This window comes from Heteronotia binoei, chromosome 15 (assembly GCF_032191835.1).
Source record: "Heteronotia binoei isolate CCM8104 ecotype False Entrance Well chromosome 15, APGP_CSIRO_Hbin_v1, whole genome shotgun sequence".
NCBI classification, from domain to species: domain Eukaryota; kingdom Metazoa; phylum Chordata; class Lepidosauria; order Squamata; family Gekkonidae; genus Heteronotia; species Heteronotia binoei.
Window position 1 is genome coordinate 48,045,679 of NC_083237.1, and position 7,508 is coordinate 48,053,186.

The window sequence follows — 7,508 nt, forward strand, 5'->3', positions numbered from 1 at the left end:
AGCAGGAACTCCTTTGCATATTAGGCCACACCTCCCTGATGTAGCTAATCTTCCAAGAGCTTACAGTAGGCCCTGTATGAAGAGCCTTGAAAGCTCTTGGAGGATTGGCTACATCAGGAGGGTGTGGCCTAATATGCAAATGAGCTCCTGCTACCAAAAAAGCTCTGGAGTTTGCTCAAAAACCAGAGCATCGCTCCATGTGACACCCCCAGTGTGATGATGTCCCTTCTGAGTGATGTAATCACATTGGAGACATCATGCAACATCCTCACCCATTCCTAGAATGCCCCCCAAATCCCTATGCCTGATGGGCAGGAGGACATGGCAACCCTACCCCTTACAACTCTGATGCAAATCAAATATCAAAACAAATGATCTGACTGATTATTAATAATAAAAGGATCCACATGTCCATCTGTCTGTCCATTTGTGGCAGGCTTTAGTCATCAGAAAATAAAACTAGGGATCTCAAAATTGGCCACCAGGGTGCTCGTAGGAGTTCTAGGGCCAAAAGTAAAAGAAATCTGAATATCCTGGCTACCAACCAGGCAAAATTGGAACACCACTGAGGAACACAGTGGCAATTTGCATATGTACTGCACAAACTGCAACACTCCTGTGCATTTTCCTTATATGTGTACTTCCACCCTTGCCATAACAAACATGGATGACTTCTTGTCAAGAAAGGGGTCCCCATGCTCTAGTAGAGGGGTCTCCAGCTTTATTGAACCTGTGGGTACATTTGGAATGTTGAGACTGGGGAGTGGACAAATTACAAAATGGCTGCCACAGAGGCAGGGGGCAATCACTAAATGGCGGCCATGGAGAGCACAACCAGTCTCAAAATGTGAAGGTTCCAAGCCAAACATCCTCTTATGATGGAAGCAGCTGTTCCTGAATGAGTACTCCTTGCAGAGCCAATGGTAATGCTGAAAGCTTCTTCTAAAGTACCTTCATTTTCTGTATTCTCCTTCACAGATCCCTGAGGTGTCATTTATTTAAGCTTCTGTCCTACAGGACTGTCTTTGTGTGTGTCCCTCATAAGAAGGAAACCATGACTGGTTCCCACAGTTGTGCAGCCTGCCCTGCGGACCCTCGGCAGCAAGAAGAACCTTTCCCACAAGTTAAGCTTCGTAGTAAGAGAGAGGATTGTGGAACTGAAAAATCACTGGGGCACCATGAGCAATTTCACTTGATCAGATGGTACCTTTTCCACTTGGCTGCCAGTCCGGAAGTCTGATCAAATCTGACATGAACAAACCAGGCTTGGTCTGTGGAGATCATTAAGAGAGAAGGACCTCAGGGACACAAACACTGAGGTAATTATACCGTGCCATTCTTTAACCAAGGGGATAGATTTGGTTTCTTCTCTTTCCGTCCATTAACCAGCTTGATTTTCCACAGTCCTCAAGCGTGAAGATGTATCCCTCCTGGGCGGAACTGCAGCCGAGAAGAAAATCTCCACTGATGTGTGAGAGAAACTTTTATCCAGCTGGAGGGAAGAAATCGATTCAACTACATCAGAGTTCAAAAGGACAGACAGTTTGGCGTGGGGGCTATTTATGGCCTTTTCTTCCAACCACTCTAGTGTTGGAAAGGTCCTAGCCAAAATCCCTGATCAGGCTAATCCAATCTCGTCAGATCTTGGAAGCTAAGCAGGGTCAGCCCTGGTTAGTACTTGGATGGGACCAGCAAGGAAACCCAGGACTGTGACTCCAAGGCAGGCAATGGCAAACCACTTCTGAATGTCTCTTGCCTTGAAAACTCCACAGGGCCTCCATGAGTCATCTGTGATTTGATGGCAACAAAACAAAGGCAAAATCACTCCATTTGGAAAGAAGGGAAAGACACAGTTGCATTCCTTGCCTCCCAGGCTTGTCAGGGAACAAGGGAAAACAAGGGGGAAATCGGCACCAAAGGCCTATTATGCATGGCTGCTTTCCCTCGTTTTAACCATGCAAGTCTGCTGGGTTTTCTTTGTCATTCTGCGTTGATTTTCCTCCCTTCAACGCTCAAATTTGCTTTCTGGTTGCTGTTTCCCCAGGTTTTCTGAGAGTGACTTTGTGCCAATTCTTCCTTCGCTTTCAGGTGAATTTAATTCCTCCCTCTCCCCCCGCCCTTTTGCTCCCCCCCCCCCACTCACACCAGGGTAATTCCACCCACTGAACCTTCCGACATCCTGCCCCCTTCATTGGTGTGCAAACGATGGGAGGAAAGGTTTAAAAGGAGCTGCAAGAGGTTTAGCTCCCTGCTGGTATTGATTTGAAAGGGGGATTGGAGAGAAAGCAAACAGCAGTGTCAGTGCGAAAAATAAAGGATTTCAGTGCTGCATGCAATCATAATCTAGTGACAGAATTGCAGTCAAGACTGTAAATTTAAAAAAAAAAATCATCACATGGCATTTTGTGTGGAATTGCTAGGAGATCCAAAAGAACTGATTGGCTGCCTGGAGCTGGAGCTCTTTTTTGGACACCACTAGGTGGTGAACTATGCTTATTTTTAGACTGAGAGTACTGTGACTTGCCCAAGGTCACCCAGTTGACTTCAAGTGGGGAATCAAACCTGGTTCTCCATATTAGAGTCTGCCACTCTTAAACACTGAGTCAGGAGTAGTCAAACTGTGGCTCAGGAGCCACACACGGCTCTTTCACACATATTATGTGGCTCAAAGCCCCCACCCCACCGCTCTGTCAACTGACAGAGAAGGCATCCCTCTCTTTAAGTCACTTCTATGAGCCAGCCAACAGCTTGGAGAATGCATGTAAAGTTAAAGTTGCTTTCTCTCCACCTTTCCCTCTTTCTCCCATTTTCCTTCCTTCCTTCCTCTGATGTTCATGTTGCAGCACTCAGTCATCTGATGTTTACTCTATGTGGCTCTTACGCTAAGCAAGGGGAGGGACGGTGGCTCAGTGGTAGAGCATCTGCTTGGGAAGCAGAAGGTCCCAGGTTCAATCCCTGGCATCTCCAAAAAAGGGTCCAGGCAAATAGGTGTGAAAAACCTCAGCTTGAGACCCTGGAGAGCCGCTTCCAGTCTGAGAAGACAAAATATGCAATACTACTAGAAACCACTAGGTGGTGTCCACGGATTTCAGTTAACAGATCCTGAAGAAAATCCTCCTATGTGCAGCGAAATCATTATTTTAAAAAATAGGGGCTGCCGTGTACCTCTTTCTAAGTGACAATGTAGTCATGTCGGTTCCCATGGGTCAGACCCTTGGACAGCGTTGCCATTATAAAGCAATTTTAAAATGCTGCAATTTGGCTTACCGTGTACTGGGCTGTGGTGCTTTTGTCCTCCTCTTCCCCCCTTCTCACACCAAAACAACCAGGGGGTGCAGGAGGGTTGCCAACTTCCAGGTGGTGGCTGGAGAACTGGAATCCCAACTGATCTCCAGGCAACAGAGAGCAAATGACCTGGAGAAAATGGCCTCTTTGGAACAGGATTGCCAGCTGCCAGGTGGGATCTGGAGATCTCCTGCTTTTACAACTAATCTCCAGCTGGCAGAGAGCAGCTCCCCGGAGAAAATAAAAAAGTCAAAAAACACCGGCGTAACAATAACACTTTTACACAATGTAGTGTATATGCGGCCTATGTTTATCAAAATACATGCACAGCAATAGTGGGGGAGTGAAAAGAACTCTTTTTCCAGCTGTTCGTATTATGAGCGTTTGTGAATTTAGTATCAGGAGTGGTTCATAAATTACTACTGTTGGCTATTGCTATGCATGTATTTTGATAAATGTAGGTTGCATAGACACTATGCTGTGTAGAAGTGTTATTGTTATTCCAGTGTTTTTTGACTTTTTTATTCACTTACATCGGACCCTGTTGATATTTACCCCTGAAGAAAATGGCTGCTTTGGAGGGTGGACGCTATGGCATTGTACCATGCTGCGGCCCCTCCCCTCCCCAAACCCTGCCCTCTCCTGGATCCACACCCAAAGTCTCCAAGTGTTTTCCAACATGGACCTGGCAACATTACTTTGGAAGATGGACTGTATAACCGCTGAAGCTGATTTTTCACTCACTAGGGGAAAATCCAGAATCCTGTACCTTGGTATGGGGAGGGGTGGGGGGAGAAGATTTTTTCCCCTAGCCAACACATTTTTCTGAGGTACAGTTTGCTCCAGGTTCATAAGAGCATAAGAGAAGCCATGTTGGATCAGGCCAATGGCCCATCCAGTCCAACACTCTGTCACACAGTGGCTAAAAAACCAGATGCCATCAGAAGGTCTACCAGTGGAGCCAAGACACTAGAAGCCTTCCCAATGTTGCCCCCCCCCCCCAAGCAGCAAGAATTCAGACTATCACTTTCCTCAGACAGAGAGTTCTACCTGTGGCTAATAGCCACTGATGGACCTCTGCTCCATATGTTTCTCCAATCCCCTCTTGAAGCTGGCTATGCTTGTAGCTGCCAGCACTTCATGTGGCAGTGAAATCCATGTGTTAATCACCCTTTGGGTGAAGAAGTATTTCCTTTTATCCGTTCTAACCCAACTGCTCAGCAATTTAATTGAGTGCCCATGAGTTCTTGTTTTGTGAGAAAGGGAGAAAAGTACTTCTTTCTCTACCTTCTCTTCCAGCAGAAGTTTCTGTGAGGCAGACCTGACTCCTTCAAACGTCCATCCAAAAGAGATGTTTTTATATTTGGGGTGGAAGCAACAGAAAGAAGGGGGGGAAGATGCGAAAACTTAATGCCAATGTAGAACAGTTCAAAGAGTAATCGTTCTCTGCATCTGAAGCACACAAATGCTTCTGCTGAAATAACTTTCATTTGCCTGTTAAGGGGCCGCAGGACTTCTGTTTAATTCAGTTCAGAATTTGTTTCCACTCAATCCATACCAGAACAAGGTGAATCATACGAAAACATCCAAGAAGCTGAAGTGTTTTTGATCAGCACTGCTCATTGTGGTGGGACTTAAATTCTGTTTGTAATTTTATATTTTAAGCATTTCTATTTATATAGCTTTTTCATTGTTGCTACTCCGTAACTTTGGACTTCATCGATCTATGCATTGCTTTAAAGCATAACTCGTACAAATTGGTGTTGCTGTAGCTGATTCCAAAGCTCTGATGTTTCACTTGGCAGAAGTCTTTGATGAAGTGGTGCGTTGTGGTCCCACAGCATACAAACCCATGTGCATGAGCATTCTCTGCAAAGAAAGACAATTCAGGTAAGCAAGAGAGAGTGGTGGGGTGGTCAAAGTGCTGGACTGTAGGATAAGAGAGGTTCAGGTTCAAATCCACACTCTGCCATGAAGCTCAGAGGGTGACTTTGGGTCAACCATTCCCTCTTGGCCTTGCCTACTTCACAAGGTTGCCGTGAGGATAAACAAGAGAAAGGGAGAACCCTGCCCCATGCCCTGTGGAGGAAGGATGGGACTGAGTAAAATGCACTGAAGACCAATACTCCCTCTAAGCTGTGGAGTCTTGCGAGCAAAAATTCCACTTTGTTAGATACTGGCATTAAAAGTTTTTACCTACTATATTAGTTTGCTCTGAGGCCATTTTCCCGGAGCTACGACATAATTGTGTGAGCGGGAGGCTAAAAAACTATGAGCTAGCTCACACTAACTCAGCTTAGAGGGAACATTGCTGAGAACAATTTAGCTCATGCACCAGTTGAGCAGACACCACACCATGAAAACTTATGCCATGATAAACCCATGAGTCGTTAAGGTGCGGCAAGATTCTCGGTTGTTTTGATTGCAATGGACTAATATTACTACCACTTGGGATTGGGAGCATTTAAATGAACAGGGATGGGGCTGGGCTGAATGGGTCAGCCCCTTTGGAGATGATAAATGGAAGAGGCAAAGAAAAGAGAGCCCAGATCTGGGGGCAGGCGAAAATATCTGGGGCACAATTACAGCGGGGTGGAGCAACAAACCCTGCCGAAGGGAGAAAGCGAAGCACTTTGGCTTCTGAAGCTGTGAAGCTGTTAGGGAAGAAAGAGAGAAGGAGAAAAGCGCCAGCACTTTCCACCCACCCTGCATCTCTTTTAACCCTCTTTGAAGGCTTGCTGAATACAGTGCCAAAGAAGGAATCTTTTCCAAGAACGATGGGCTGTTTCAAACTTCTCTTCCTAACGCTTTTTCTGTGTTTCCAGGTTTTGCGTTTCGAAGCAGCAGCAGTGATTGTGCCAATTTTGGAAAAGGAGCTCTGGACAGACCTGGATGCGAAGGTAACTTGGGTTTTCTTTGAGTTTTTGAAACCAACAATGCTCAAAAAGCTTTTCTGAGTGTTGTAGAATGTTGCAATTGTAATGGTTCTAGAAGCTGATAGACGGAAGCAGGGGAAAAGAGACATCTTTGACATCAGTTCCCATTGCTAAACATGTTGGCTCCACATTTCTGGTTGAGCCAGATCCAGGAAATTAGACCCTTTTCATGCAACACAATTTTTCATATCCAGATACCTCATTCAGGTGGCAAGGCTGTGCGCACATAAATAAGAATAATAGGGCTATATAAATTATGGCAAAAAAGTCAATCGCACATTTACTACATGTTGTGATGAGCATCTGGCCCTAAAAGATACAGAAGAGGTCATCCTCATAGCTTTTCTTCTTGCTGATGCCCTGGGGGGGCATGCTTTTCAAGTAACACAGAATGCCGCATCTGCTGGGGATATGCTGTGCTTCTCAAAAGCCTACATCCTTTGCTTTTGATGTAGAGAATAAAGAAAGAAGGCAACGCAGCCTTGCTGTGCCTCCAAATAAACAGTGCTGAGCACACAAATGGGGTGCATGAAAGGCCCCTATAGAAAACTGTATAGGGATGCAGCCCAAGTGTAACCTTCCCATCGTCACCAGAACAAGCTCTATGTCAACAAATGGGTCAGATTTTCTTGCAGAGGGTATTTCTGTAGGCACTCATAGTATAGGTACAGGCAGAATGCCAAACTAGGACTTGGGAGATCCAGGTTCAAACCCGGCTCGGGCATAGAGCTCAGTTTGGTGAGAGCCAGTTTGGTGTAATGGTGAAGAGTGGTGGACTCTAAACCAGGTTTGATTCTCCACTCCTCCACATGAAGCCAGCTGGGTGACCTTGGGCCAATCACAGTACTCTCAGAGCTGTTCTCTCAAGAGCAGTTCTCTCAGAACTCTCTCAGCCCCACCTACCTTACAGGGTGTCTGCAGGGAGAGGAAGGGAAGGAGATTGTAAGCCACTCTGAGACTTTGAGTGAAGGGCAGGTTATAAATCCAACTCCAATTCCTCCTCATTGGAGCAGTTGCTCTCCCTCAACCTAACCTAACTCACAAGATTATGGGGGGAAGGGGGGTAGGGAAAGGGGAACCACATTTACTGTCTTGTACTTCAGGAAGGGTGGGATGAAAATGTGATTGATAGAAGGCAGAGCACCCCATTCCTGTGGTTTATGGTTAAATAGCACTGAATGCACCCAAGCTACTTGCCAGGGTAAGCAGAATAAGCCTTGCAGTCTTTGCCTGCATTGCTAGTTGCAGTTGGGGGTGGGGGTGTCTGTGTTGCATCAATATACAGAC